This window comes from Scardinius erythrophthalmus, assembly GCF_964197995.2.
Source record: "Scardinius erythrophthalmus genome assembly, chromosome: 3".
Taxonomy (NCBI): domain Eukaryota; kingdom Metazoa; phylum Chordata; class Actinopteri; order Cypriniformes; family Leuciscidae; genus Scardinius; species Scardinius erythrophthalmus.
The window spans coordinates 25,017,101-25,031,355 of record NC_138223.1 but is presented as its reverse complement, the minus strand read 5'-3'; positions in this window follow the sequence as shown (position 1 = coordinate 25,031,355).

The window sequence follows — 14,255 nt, the reverse complement described above, 5'->3', positions numbered from 1 at the left end:
TGGCCTTTTAATCCTAGATAATCCTAGAGAAGTTCCAGTTCAATTTGCCACCTTCATTATCAGAAAATAGGACATGTGGGAATCATAGAGGAATACTTAGCAAAGAAACCTGCTTGAAGCCATTGAAGCAGTAAGACCTTATGCCTACTTGGAAAACAGATGGGCCTACTAAAAGGAAACGGCTCCATGGAATACAAGCCTAAACCAATTAAATAACAAACAACAAAACTTCCTCTGTTGCTGTGCACACTTTCATCTCTGTAAGATTACATCTGGAGAACTAGGTTGTATTACAAAACCACAAATGGTCTGACCACTAATAAAAGTCACTGGTGACAATCTTTGTACAATGTACTGTAACAAATGAACGGGTGTGGCTCTTGAATACCTGGTAATAATACAGGATAAATATCAATTAAATAAATTATCAATGAAAAATCCTACAAATAGTACATTTAATTTAGTAATGAATTTAAAAAAAAGTTGGTCTAGTTAAAAAAAAAGATATACTAAAATGTATTTAAAATAAATGTATTTATGCTAAGTCTACTACAAATACATACCCAGGGTCAGAAAAAGTCAGAATTCAATTCAGTTTACTGTGTAAAGTTAATCAATTATGAAGTGAGTTTAGTTCAGCTATAAAGCAGCTCTGCAGAGCTGGACAGTAACTAAGTACATTTTACTTGAGTACTGTACTAAAGTGCACTTTTTGAGTATCTGCACTTTACTTGAGTATAATTATTTTTTGGAAACATGACTTTAACTTCACCACATTTAAAATACAAATATCGTACATTGCACTCCACTACATTTCTATCATGGTCCTAGTAATTATGTAGCAGCTTTGAAAGTCAGTGGATTTTTTTTTTTCTTCTCTAAAACCGTTTTTTTTTTTTTTTTTTTTTTTTGCAAAAGCCTAACCATAAATCACTCTTGTAGGGTCACATGAAGTTCAATGATTTCCCAGCATTTTTTTTTTTTTTACACTGATTAGATGATGGCAAAATGGAAGCACAGCCATATAAGTATACTTCAGTTTATGATCAGTTTATGATTTATGAAGTCAAATGATTTATGTATTTGCCAACAATTAGTTGACAAAAAAAATTAATTTACTTTTGATACTTAAATACTTTTAAAAGCAAGTGATCCAGCTGAGTTCATTTCTCATCAAATAGTCTCAGTACAATCAGATCAAAAATATTGCTGAATATTAAGTGTCCCCAACTGTCCATAGACGGACCTATAGCCATAGAAGTGGCAGTGAGGAATGATTTCTCAGAGAGCTTCTCAGACAAAATCACCTGCTGGGACAATTTATTTTCAATTGAGAGTAGAGGGTGGAATGGAGAGCCGAAACAATTCTTTAAGCTAGAGAAATAGAGTGCCTGACATCACTGCCAAAATCTGCTACTGTGAAGAATGGTTAAAAAGGCAATGTATCATACTATAGATGGCTTGATGGCTGCTCTGTTAAGTCTTCGTCGTCGGTTAGGAACCTGGGTGTGCTCTTTGATACCAATCTTTCATTTGAAAGTCACGTGTCTAGTATCTGTAAAACCGCATTTTTCCATCTTAAAAATATATCTAAATTACGCCATATGCTCTCATTGACAAATGCGGAACAATTAGTTAATGCGTTCATGACCTCAAGGCTAGATTATTGTAATGCTCTACTGGGTGGTTGCCCTGCACGCTTAATAAACAAACTACAGCTGGTTCAAAACGCAGCAGCTCGAGTTCTTACCAGAACCAGGAAGTATGACCATATTAGCCCGGTTCTGTCAACGCTGCACTGGCTCCCTATTAAACATCGCATACATTTTAAAATATTGCTGATCACGTACAAAGCACTAAATGGTTTAGCTCCGCAGTACTTGACGCATTATAGTCCTTCACGTCTATTGTGATCTCAAAATTCCGGCCAGTTGATAATACCTAGAATATCAAAATCGACTGCTGGCGGTAGATCCTTTTCCTATTTAGCACCAAAACTTTGGAACAGCCTTCCTACCATTGTCCGGGAAGCAGACACACTCTGTCAGTTCAAAGCCAGATTAAAGACACATCTCTTTGACCTAGCATTCACATAATACATTATAGACTTCTATAATTCAATGTTAGGCTGCATAGATTAGGTCAGCCGGAACCGGGAACACTTCCCATAAATCCTGATGTACTCCTTACATCATGAGAAGAATGGCATCTACGCTAATTTTAGTGTCTTTGTTTATCCCGAGGTTTTCCCGCAGCCTGCCGGATCCAGGCCGTATCCAGATCTGATGAAGGACCCTCGTCTGGACCCGATGACAACGCAGTGCTGAAGTGCCAACTAGTCTCTCCCTATGGAGGATCCCTTTACCACTCTACAGATAAAGCATTGCCGGAAAATTTGTTTCGCGCACCTACCCCGAAGTGACAAAATAAAATAAAATTCTGTATCAAAATTTATAAGGAAAGACCAGTACTTTGTTTAGGCTTGGTTTGTAGGGAATTCCAAACCTGCGCACATATATTCAAACGCACATAACTATAGAACCAATTCTTAATGCGCATGATCAGCGTTTCTCACAGGTTTGCGTTTAAAGTCTGTGTAGAGAGAATGGTGTCGTCTTAGTGGCCCCTAATTTAATAACAAATGATCGTTGCGACGGAAGCGAATCAATCAAAACTAACTTTAGCTGGAAAATAACTTTATTAAAGAACCGCTATAAAGCAAAAACTATCTCTGTTACCTTAAATTATACGTTTATCTCTGTAAAGCTGCTTTGAAACAATCTACATTTTTAAAAGCGCTATATAAATGAAGATGACTTGACTTGAGTAGATAACATTAGAGGAATTTTGGGATTATTCACAATTATAAGAAATAAAGTTTTGCACATTTATAACTCTCTGCTGTAAACATGCTTCCATGAGCTTGTACTGCAAGTCCATTTAAAGGGGTCCAATTATGCCCTTTTACAAAGTTTTGATTTAGTTTTTGGGGTGTACTAGAATATGTTTTCATGCTTGATTGTTAAAAAACAATCATTATTATTTTATTTTTTTTGTCATTAAACATTATTTTTCACATATTTTACATTATTACAGCACTTCTCTCCCCAGTCAGTGTGTTGTGATTGGCAGCACTTAGCCCGTGCTCGGGAAATGTCATGCCCATTCATAACATTGAGTTCACAGAGGGATCAACAGACCCCGACAATGTTAACGAACAAGAGGATCGTGCAGAACGGATTTCAAGCACAGACTTGGCAAGCACGGATTTCACAGGACGTTTCAGAAGTTTTTTTTTTTTTTTCTTATAGATTATAGATACGAAGTTATACACCATAATCATATTTGTCAAAAAACTATGATAATACAAACAGTAATAGATCACAAAATCATGGATCATTTTCCTAAGGGGCGGTCTTACAAAATCAAGATCTTACAGAATCTACAGTAAACACTACATCAATACTGTCATGCTAGTTAGCAGGCTATAGCTGAGGCAAAGCTTTGCCCTTTGTTTATATCATAGCAACTACATCAAACTTTAGAAAACACAACTGCAAATAATAAGACATACCTACTGTACAAGTTGTGATCCATAAACAACAGATTGTCCAGAAAAAATGGGAATGGCTAAATCTTTTGGGAGAAGCTTTTGTGCGTATAGCCTGCATTGTACTCTCTTACAGGTTCTGGAAGCTGTTCTCCATGAAATGTGCAGCACACAGCAAAGGTTGTGGTTATAATCTTCAGGAACAGTGTTAAAAATACATTTTAACCTCTCTAAGTTCATCTGCCTTAGGAAAAACTTTTCTGGGGTAGAAAAAACAGTGACAACACTGTTCATCTTCTCTAGCGCAGCTCAGCCAGGCCTCGTCCCCTTTTTTGCATACTCTGTGGGTGGAGATTATTTAAATAAGTATCATTATGACTTCACAAGATCTGGAAAAAACGCATTGTAGTCCAAACGATCCATTTGTTGTAGTTCTTGGAAAAAGGATTGTATTAAATAAAATATCTCCTTCTAAATTGGACTTTGAGCAGATCTTTTTTTATGCTCAGACAGCAACATTACAGACTAACTAATGTTGAAAAGATTAAAAAGCATAGTAGGACCCCTTTAAAACAAGTTTTTGTATTGTATGCCCATTCCTTCCAACATAACGCAGTTTTTTGGAGACAATTTTGGAGGCAAATTATCTGAAACTTCACACACATTCAAATGCATCTGAAAAGTGGTGAAAAGCCAATGTCTTAGTGTTTCAAAAAAAAAAAAAAAAAAAACCCCGAAACATTAAAAAAGCTTTATGAACATTCCATTTCATCTTGTGCTATTGACTCACATGTCAAAAACTTGACACAAATTCAGATGCAACTTCGCTGCCTGTGAAATGAAACCATGTCTTAGTGTTTTTTTAAAAAAAAACATTGTTTCTTTCTTGGAATTCCAAATCAATGATTGTAGCACAAGTGAAAATCAACAAGACTCTTCTTTTTCTGTGTAGCCCACACTTTCCACGCATAACTCGATTTTGACCAATAGGTAGTGGCATCTTTCCTGACCTCTGGTTGTAGTGTGAATCACATCTTCCAAACCGGCATAGTATGTACCACAATGCCTGACTTTCACAACAATCTATGACTATTATTCTTCATCTCTTCCATCCCCCTCACTGCTTCTATCCTCCTTGATCTTTAACTTCTTCCTTTATTACTACTACATTTTTTGATGCACTGCCATCACTATCATAAGTACTTTCTGCAAAAGGTACATCTTTTCCTCTCTGTCTTCTATAAACTTACCAACATCAACCTAAAACGCATGCAAAAAGGCTATTATACTGCCTGCCACTACTGAACAATAGTGAAGCTACATAAAAACAAATTTATAACCTAAAAGGACTTTGTCATTTATTATTTTTTGGGGGTTTTGAGTTATTGTTTTTACAAAATGTGCATTAAAAAATGACCATTTTTTAATTTTATTAGCTGAAGGGGGTCATATGATACTAATTTCTTTTTTCTTTTCTATTTGGTTGAACATTATTATTGTATTTTAAATGCAGTTTTCTTGGTTTCTTAGCTTAACTCCCCATTGAGGGTAAAAATATTGATTTCTTTCAAATAAATCTTACTGACCCAAAATTTTTAATAGCAGTGTGTTATATGACACTTTTTCTTTGTAGATAGTGCAATAGGCTACATGCTATGGCCACTGCAATGACATCAATTACATGATGCAATGCAACTAGAGCAGACCTGCAACAGAGCACAGACTTATAAATGCAGGGGTGAGAAAATCTATCTGTCCAAGTCTATCAAGACTTGGAATCAATCCCATTCAACTACTGGTGGGGGGTACCAGACTCCATCAGTCCAGAGAATAGAATGACTACGGCAGTGCATAACAACATTAAAAACTCAAAGTGATTGACTGAAATGGCCACGTCATTGTGCACAGATCTGAAGAATCCTCTCTCAATAATACAGCACACAGGAAACACATACAGTACTAATGAGCAAACAGAAATTTTAGATCCAGCATGCACTCATGTATGTCAAACAGACATATCTGGGGATCGAAGGAGAGAGAGACATGAACAAATAAAGCTACAAGGTATCCCGTAGAGAGAGAGAAAGGGAGAAGACTTTCATCTCTGAACTTAGAAAAAAAAAAAAAATGAACTAAAATGCACGTTCAGTCTTAAGTCCTTAAATGCAGACCATCTAATAACACAGAGCTGATCTTATTAGATAGGCGCTCTACTTGAAATCATTAGAGAAGAATTAGACCATTACCCCTGGGCTGGCATCATTTGCAGAAAGTAAACAGTCATATATTTCATTGTCAGAATGTGATGTTGGGGTTCATTCAGTTTGAGGGGAGCTGTTGTTGTTAATCTCCATGCAAACAGTGCAGCACAGCAGTCAGAGAGCTAGACTGAGAGACATCCATAGAATCCAGCTAATTAATCCAAGCTAACCCAAGGCAACAAAACATCATCTGGCTTACAAACGCATAACTGTGAAAAGCAGACCTTTTCTTTGAGCTTAAAATGAGGTGTTCTTAAATTAAAATATTTGGATTCCCACTGTAAAATTTTAAAGTAGGCCTAAGCTAAATGAAGGTGACTGAATGATTGTGTTCAGTCCATCTTTTGAAATTGACTCAACATATTAAAATAATATTACATTGAGGTGCCATTTGCATCCTTCTTGGTGTTATTCAAATATATGAATTACCAGAAGTTTTGACTTCTATGACGTATGCCTATGAACTCAATACTGTGCTGTAGTGAGTTGCTAGCCCATCATGACATTTCTGCCATTCAGAATTCATTTTTGAGAATGCCAGTTTTAAATTCCTGAATATAAATTCATGTTTTAAAGGTCCCGTTCTTCGTGATCCCATGTTTCAAACTTTAGTTAGTGTGTAATGTTGTTGTTAGAGTATAAATAATATCTGTAAAATTATAAAGCTCAAAGTTCAATGTCAAGCGAGATATTTTATTTAACAGAAGTTGACTACATCGAACGGCCCGTTTGGACTACATCCCTCTACTTCCTTCTTTAATGACGTCATTAAAACCGTTTTTTGACTAACCTCCGCCCACAGGAATGCCCCCTCAACTCTACCGAAATTCGTTTATGTACTTGCGCACTTCGTATAACTTACTGTGTTTACTCAGCTCTTACGGTGATTTTCTGAAGTAAAACTGACGCTTCATCTTTTGTGTGATGTACAATAAACTTTATTAAACTCATCAGTATGTTTGATCATCATTCAGACAGCAGACTTGTAGGCTATTAATAAATAATGGATACATACAAGCAGATGACAAATACGTTATAATAACCGTAATTAAACTACTAAACTATACCTGTTTCATCTCTATACAGCACTCTGACTCTGTAGGCATTATTGTCCGACTCGAAATGAACACCGTTACTGAGAGTTTCTGATATTATCATCATTCCGTGAGGTGAAATTGTCCTGAGAGACTGTGCTCGAGCTCATGAAGCTCCGCCCCCTGTGTCGTCCAGCAGCAGCTTATTTGCATTTAAAGGGCACACACTAAAACAGCGCGTTTTTCTGAGCCCCCAAAAATGACAATTTAAACATGCTGTAAAAAATGATCTGTTGGGTATTTTGAGCTGAAACTTCACATACACACTCTGGGGACATCAGAGACTTATTTTACATCTTGTGAAAAGGGGCATAACACGGGACCTTTAATATAAAGAAGCACTTTTAATCTATTTGGCCAATTAAATTCAAAGTCCAACTTTTGAAGTGCAAGCAACCCGGTTTCATAACTATCATTGGCCTCATTGCAAAACACTTGAATAGTGATTTGCCCCGCTCTTATTTTTGATTATTCCATGAAAAAAATGTAATATACAGGAACTAAAATGAAAACTAAAGTCACTGTGGCTGAGATACATAGGCATTTACAATAACAGATGTAAGGGACTTTTTCCAGGTGCTTAAATGCAGAATTTTGCTCAACCTTGGTTAAAATCACAAAAAGCAAAGATTTACTAAAAATTTTAAATTCTTGAAAAATGTTGTTTAAGAGGATGTCTACAAGACATGACTCATTCAGCACTAATTACAGTAATTTTACAAACTAATGCTCTTGTCACTGGTCACATTCATTTTAGTGATCAGCCATGTGCATGCACAATATTCTTCCACTTAAACATTCATTTATGTTCATGAAATGCTCAGCATAAAACTTTCCGGTAACACTTCACAAAAAGGTTTTGTTCGTTAACATTAGTTAATGCATTAACTAACATGAATTAACAATGAGCAATATGTTGCTGTTGTTGTTATTTTACAGAATTGAATAATGTCCGTTAATACTAATACAATTGTTCATTGTTTGTTTGTGTTAGTGCACAGTGCATTAACTAATGTTAACAGATAAAACGTATATAATATATCAAAGTATATTAATAAATGTTGAGATTAATATTATCTTCACTAAAAAAATGCTGGGTTGTTTCAACCCATGTTTGGTCAAACTCAATAGTTGGTTTAAATTAACCTATAGATTTAAACTGTTTAATTTAAACCAATGGTTGGGTTTGTGTAAGATTAATAAATGCTATTGTTGGCTTGGCTGCTGTAATGATCACACAAATTACTCTGAAAAAAAAAGCAGTATTCAATATAAAAATCCATCTCAGGCAAGCTCAGGAGAAAACACAACCAACAAAAGACATTGTGGAACAAAGAACAGAACTCAGGGCTTGTATACATAGAGAGATAATTAACGTAGAAACAGGACAGGTGTGGTGAACTAATTAACTGCTTAGGGAACAAATGACAGTGAACATGGGCGAGCCAAAACTGAACAAAACCCTGAATCTAAACAAAACAGAAGCATAACCCTGGCAATTGTTCTCAGTTAGTTCATGTTAACTAATACTGGAGGAACCACTGATATGCTTTAAGTTTCTTGCGAGAACATACTGGCTCAATTTTTCCATGAAGTTCTTTAGAGAAATGACATATTTGAAAAAAAAAAAAAAAGTCTCAAGTATCTTTTTATTTTTACAGGGAAATCTGACTCTGAAACTTGCCATAGAGGATGAATTCCATGTCCTCACTTTAAAAGCAATGTGTATTTATTTTTCTGTTAAAATACTGCTTCCTATACAAGTCTGACATGCAAAGACCACTTTTCACACCTGTTCAAAAAGCTATCATTTTTCCATTTTGTGATGCTAGTGAACGAAATTACACAGTTCACCTCTAAATCTTACCCAAACAAACATGTAAGACATGTTCCAGAGTGATCAAACAAACAAACAAAAAAACAGCATATATCATCTAAAGGGGCACACAGACTATGGATCACAATATGGTTTGGAAGTTATCAAGCATCACCAAGAGATCAACAGCAGAAGGGAAATAGTGTTTTAATTGTTGTTTGTTTACCCTGAACACAAAAAAGTCAATAATGATGATGAAATACTATTGTGAATATGGAGGAAAGGTCCTTGAAGATCACTCATGAGCAAAAAATCTCTCCAAACAGATTGGAGTTTCTCTCAAGAGTATGACAGCCTACCCAAGGCATAAAACATTATGCGCTGAAAAGATTTAGAGCCCACCAAGATAAATAGTGAACTAACATTTCTCGCTTAATGTCCAGCAGCGATAGGCTCAGACATATCATTGTATGTTGTATTTTGAGGGTGGGTGGTTTCAGGTAAATTGCCCAAATTAGAGCATTGACTTTGGAATTAGCATGACACTAATAAATGCAGTACAGCCAATAAAAGCCTTGGCCGTGGAATTCGAATTCAGTCAATTTCACAACTTGTGAGGACTCCATAATTGCCCTCTCTATCTTGTTAAGCCTATAGTGTTTTTTTCTTTCCATAGACTGAATATTCACAGCGTGAGCAGAGCTCTGTAGTGCAGAGACATGGCGGGGTTTAAATACTCAAGAGAGGCCAGCTGTGGTTGAGTCAGATCATTAAAAAAGGAAGAAAAAAAGGGAATGGAGACCAAACACTCCTCCACAAAGCTCAATCAACCCAATCACGAGGGCTACAAAACCTCTAGCGCTGCTTCATTTACAATTCACAAGTTAGTTTGTCAGTGTTATTACAGATGAGTCATAATCCTTTAGTTGTGTTAATTGCTATTGCGTAAAAGTAATTGTTGAAGAAATTAGAAAATGCATTTTCAACAAACATTTTTAAAGTGGATGGCCTCTCAAACAACAATGAAAGGCATACATCAGGAGAATAAAAAAGAAATTACATGAAGCCTCAAATATTGTGGCTACTGTAGCTGTCTACTGTATGGTGGGAGTCTTATTTACCCTCCTTTGAAAATTGGGAAAAATATGAAGGTAGTTCATCTGCTCTGCATATTTATATGGTGATTAGGTTTACCATAGGAAAATAAGTGATAGTCTCAGTTTCTTAGAAAAGGGCAACACACTTTTTTTTAGACCACATATTCAGTTTGGGTTTTAAGTGGCAGGTGACAGATGACCACATTTAAAATAAAACCAAAATGCTAAACAGTCATAGTGTATGTCAGCAGTTATATGCATATAAGAAAATATGTTCAAATGTATTTAAGATGCAATCACTTTGATTTTTGCACAAAAACATCCTTCTTTTGCACTAGTTCCTATTCTAAAGACCACAAGAACCAGACAAGTCCACCACACAGACCTATGACCAGCTCCGTCTCCATAGAGTCATAATCACGCTTTGTTTGTTCGTTGGCCAGAGAAGAACTGGCTCCCCGACTGGATTTGGTTTCTGAGCCTGGACGTGTCAGGGTTCTGCCCTGGCAACCTTGTCTGTGTTGTCTTTGTTTCACGTTTCTATGTTTGTCTTGTGTTTGAGCACATGGCTCTGTCTTGGTCTGTGTTTGCCATGTGCTCCTCATGTCCAGCCTCCTTGTTTCCTGTTACCACGCCCTCTTGTTTAGTCCACATTTTGTCCTCGTTTCACTAATTGTGCTCACCTGATCCTCATGTGCTCTGGTCCCTTTATATTGTGTCTCTTTCCCTCATGTCTTTGCTGGTTCGTTTTGTGTTTGTACTTTGTGGTGTTGTGTTTTGAAAATTATCTTAGAGCGTAATGTTTTTTATATATATAGGCTACATAATATATATATATATATATAGCTTTTCCAGTATCAGAGTATTCCTGTTGCTATTTTGTTTTTCTCCACTTCTGTTTTGCTCAGCTTTTGCTCTCGTTCTTTATAATCTAGTTTGAGTCCTCTTTTGTTTTAGAATTTTAATTTCTTCAGTTCTCATTTCCTTGTCTAGTGGAAGACTTGCTTTTCTTTTGCATTTCCAGTTTTGATCTTTTTGTTTTTTCTCATTAGTTTGCTTTTGTTATATTTATTTCTCTACTTTAGTTTCTCTAGTCTAGGGGCTTATAAGGCTTGCTTTTTCCAATTGAACCAATCATATTAATAGAAGGTGACGTGAGTTAAAGGGTTAGTTCACCCAAAAATGAAAATTATGTCATTAATGACTCACCCTCATGTCGTTCCAAGCCCGTAAGACCTCCGTTCATCTTCGGAACACAGTTTAAGATATTTTAGATTTTGTTCGAGAGCTTTCTGTTCCTCCATTGAAAGTCAATGGACGGCATACTGTTCACGTCCAGAAAGGCAATACAGACATCATCAAAGTAGTCCATGTGACATCAGTGGCTCAATCTTAAGTTTATCAAGCGACGAGAATACTTTTTGTGCGCAAAAAGTAAACAAAAATAACGACTTTATGCCACTTTTCATTTCCTTCTCTCTACGCCTCGAGTGAGTTCGCGTAGTGTTTCAGCGTAGCGCGTCTGTGTTGTACGTCACACGCATCACACATGACCAGTGTCGGCCAATAGTGAGCCTACGTGTGACGTACAACACAGACGCGCTACGCTGAAACACTACGCGAACTCACTCGAGGCGTAGAGAGAAGGAAATGAATAGTGGCATAAAGTCGTTATTTTTGTTTACTTTTTGCGCACAAAAAGTATTCTCGTCGCTTGATAAACTTAAGATTGAGCCACTGATGTCACATGGACTACTTTGATGATGTCTGTATTGCCTTTCTGGACGTGAACAGTATGCCGTCCATTGACTTTCAATGGAGGAACAGAAAGCTCTCGAACAAAATCTAAAATATCTTGAACTGTGTTCCGAAGATGAACGGAGGTCTTACGGGCTTGGAACGACATGAGGGTGAGTCATTAATGACATAATTTTCATTTTTGGGTGAACTAACCCTTTAAGACATGAGTTAGTCATGATGATCTTTTTTGTTGTGTCTGTCTTTTATCCTATAAAACCTGATGTATTTTTCTTTTTGGGTGAGATTCTTTGAGAAACTGCTCGAGAACTCTCCCGGCCGTGATTAAAGCGTTTAAAGGACATTAGCTGAAGTCTGTCTGTTTATTATTGCTGCGCAGCAAGTTAGGGTAAGGAACTCAAAGCCAGTTGTCGACTGTAGACGCAGAGCCAGAGTTAAGTGTCAACTGTAGACGCCCCAGGTAAATTTATTGAGTGTCGATTGGAGACACCCCAGGTAGTTAGGTTTAGGGAAAATCTACAACATCACCCATCCTGCGTGTCGCCTGCCCTGCCCAGCCCTACTGTTTGAACTGTGGTTCACGCTTCACTCTCCCTGTTGTCTCAAGTCTTCAGTCATTTGCGTCTGAGTCTCTTGCAGAATTGAATTTGTGACAGGACAATGGCATCACCGTTTTCTGCAGAACTGCTTTATACTTGAAATGAACTAATTTAATAATCTTTACAAAGGAACTGAATCAACACTGAACCGACTTCGGCTCAACATCAACAATGACACTATTTTCTTTTAGAGCAACATTGAATCATTTATCACTGTAAAGCTACTTTGAAACAATCTGCGTTGTATAAAGCTCTATAGAAATAAAGGTGACTTGACTTCTGAGTTGTTGTTTTTTTGTATTGATGCCTATTCAAAAATTATTCAAATGCATTAAATTCTGAATAGTTTCAGTCTATACGGGACTATGCGATATTATACTGTGCGATTTGGCAACCAAAAAGCACACAAAGGCTCATAAAACATGTCTGCATCTGTAAAAAATAAAATAATACTAAATTATCACACACATCATTTTAGCTTCAACCATAGCAAATTACAACAGAAGAGTACATAAATATTTATTGTAAGACTGTCACAAGTGTTTTATATTTTCAGATATTTAATTAGGACAACAAATTCAGTGAAAAAAGTGCACCACTGCAAGGTTTTTGTCTTTGTATTTATATATCTGATATTATTTTATAAAATTATTTTATAGTAGCCTACAGTATATTATTGTCTGGTGCTGGTAGGTCACACGCATGAAAATACTTTAAATAGTCTTTAATAAACAAAACAAAGAGTCCACAGGAGAAAGCTAGAGTACAAACACAAGAAAAACAGGATAAACAGTTGTCACATAAGAAACATCTATCAAAACACTATACATTGATGAGAACCGACCAGAGGCAACAGAAACTCAGTGCTGTATATATTTGAGTTTACGCCATGTCGTAATTACCGTAAATATTGTGTATAGACTACTGTAAAAACCCTTCACATGCTTGTAGAACTTGTAATTACAATGTGTAAACTTGTAATTTTCTGAGAGCTACGACTGTACCACCTGACGGTGAATGACATCAAAGTACCGCGAGAGCGATTCGAAAGCCGATATGAGCTTTATTTACTGTAATTACGACATGGCGTTAATGCACCAATACACGAGAGAATCTAAACTAGACACAGGTGAAAAATCAGGCACACAATCAATATAAGCGGAAACACAGAGAACAAAGCAAACAGAACACAAGGACACAACATGATAAAATAAAAGTCCATGAAAACAGAACATAACCCTGACAATAATATCCATTATTGCATTCTATAATAAAGTCTTTCCAAAAAAAGAAAAAAACAAGACAGCCAACCAATCAAGGCCATACAACCAAAAGTTCACATTCAACCAAATAAAAGTGCAAATTGAATAAAAATGCCAAATATACCTCTCACAGCAATACAAACATGTTAGTCTTAAGGTACAGTTTAGTAAAACTTACATCACGATGTACTGAAGACTTTGCAGGACATTTGTTCCATGATACACTCGATTTGTTTCTCATGATGGAGTGATGGAATTCTGAGGATGTATGTGACTATAGCCAGCGTGAGATCTTCTGCTTGAAGCCCTTCATCCTTTCAGCTCGTATAACAGCTGGCCTGCCTTGATCTTCCTTCCTTGGCACCAGTGTAACCTAGCAACTGCCAGTGTTCAATCTTATACAGCACATGCCAAAGATGTCCCATTCTTATTCCATTTATATGTTCATAGATTTTTAAGTGTGGCTTAAGTGTCCAAATGATTTTGACCCAGATTATTCACTGGCTCTGAAGGACTGAAGGCACTAGTGAAAATGCTGTTTTTGGCATTGTTACTATTCGATTACATTTTCTATGATAAATTATCACCAAAGAAATAATACATTTAAGTCGTAAATTTCATTTTTTCCCTTTAAAAATAAAAAATACTACACTCCCAACAAAACAAAAAAACATACTGTAGGTAACACTAGTGGTGCCTTTGTTGCATTACATGAAATAACAGTAACTTATCCATAATTACAAGCAACTAACACCAAAACAAACCCTTCTCATTCACTTAAGCCCTTAAGTACTTTTAGTTAATTAAAATTACTCAGT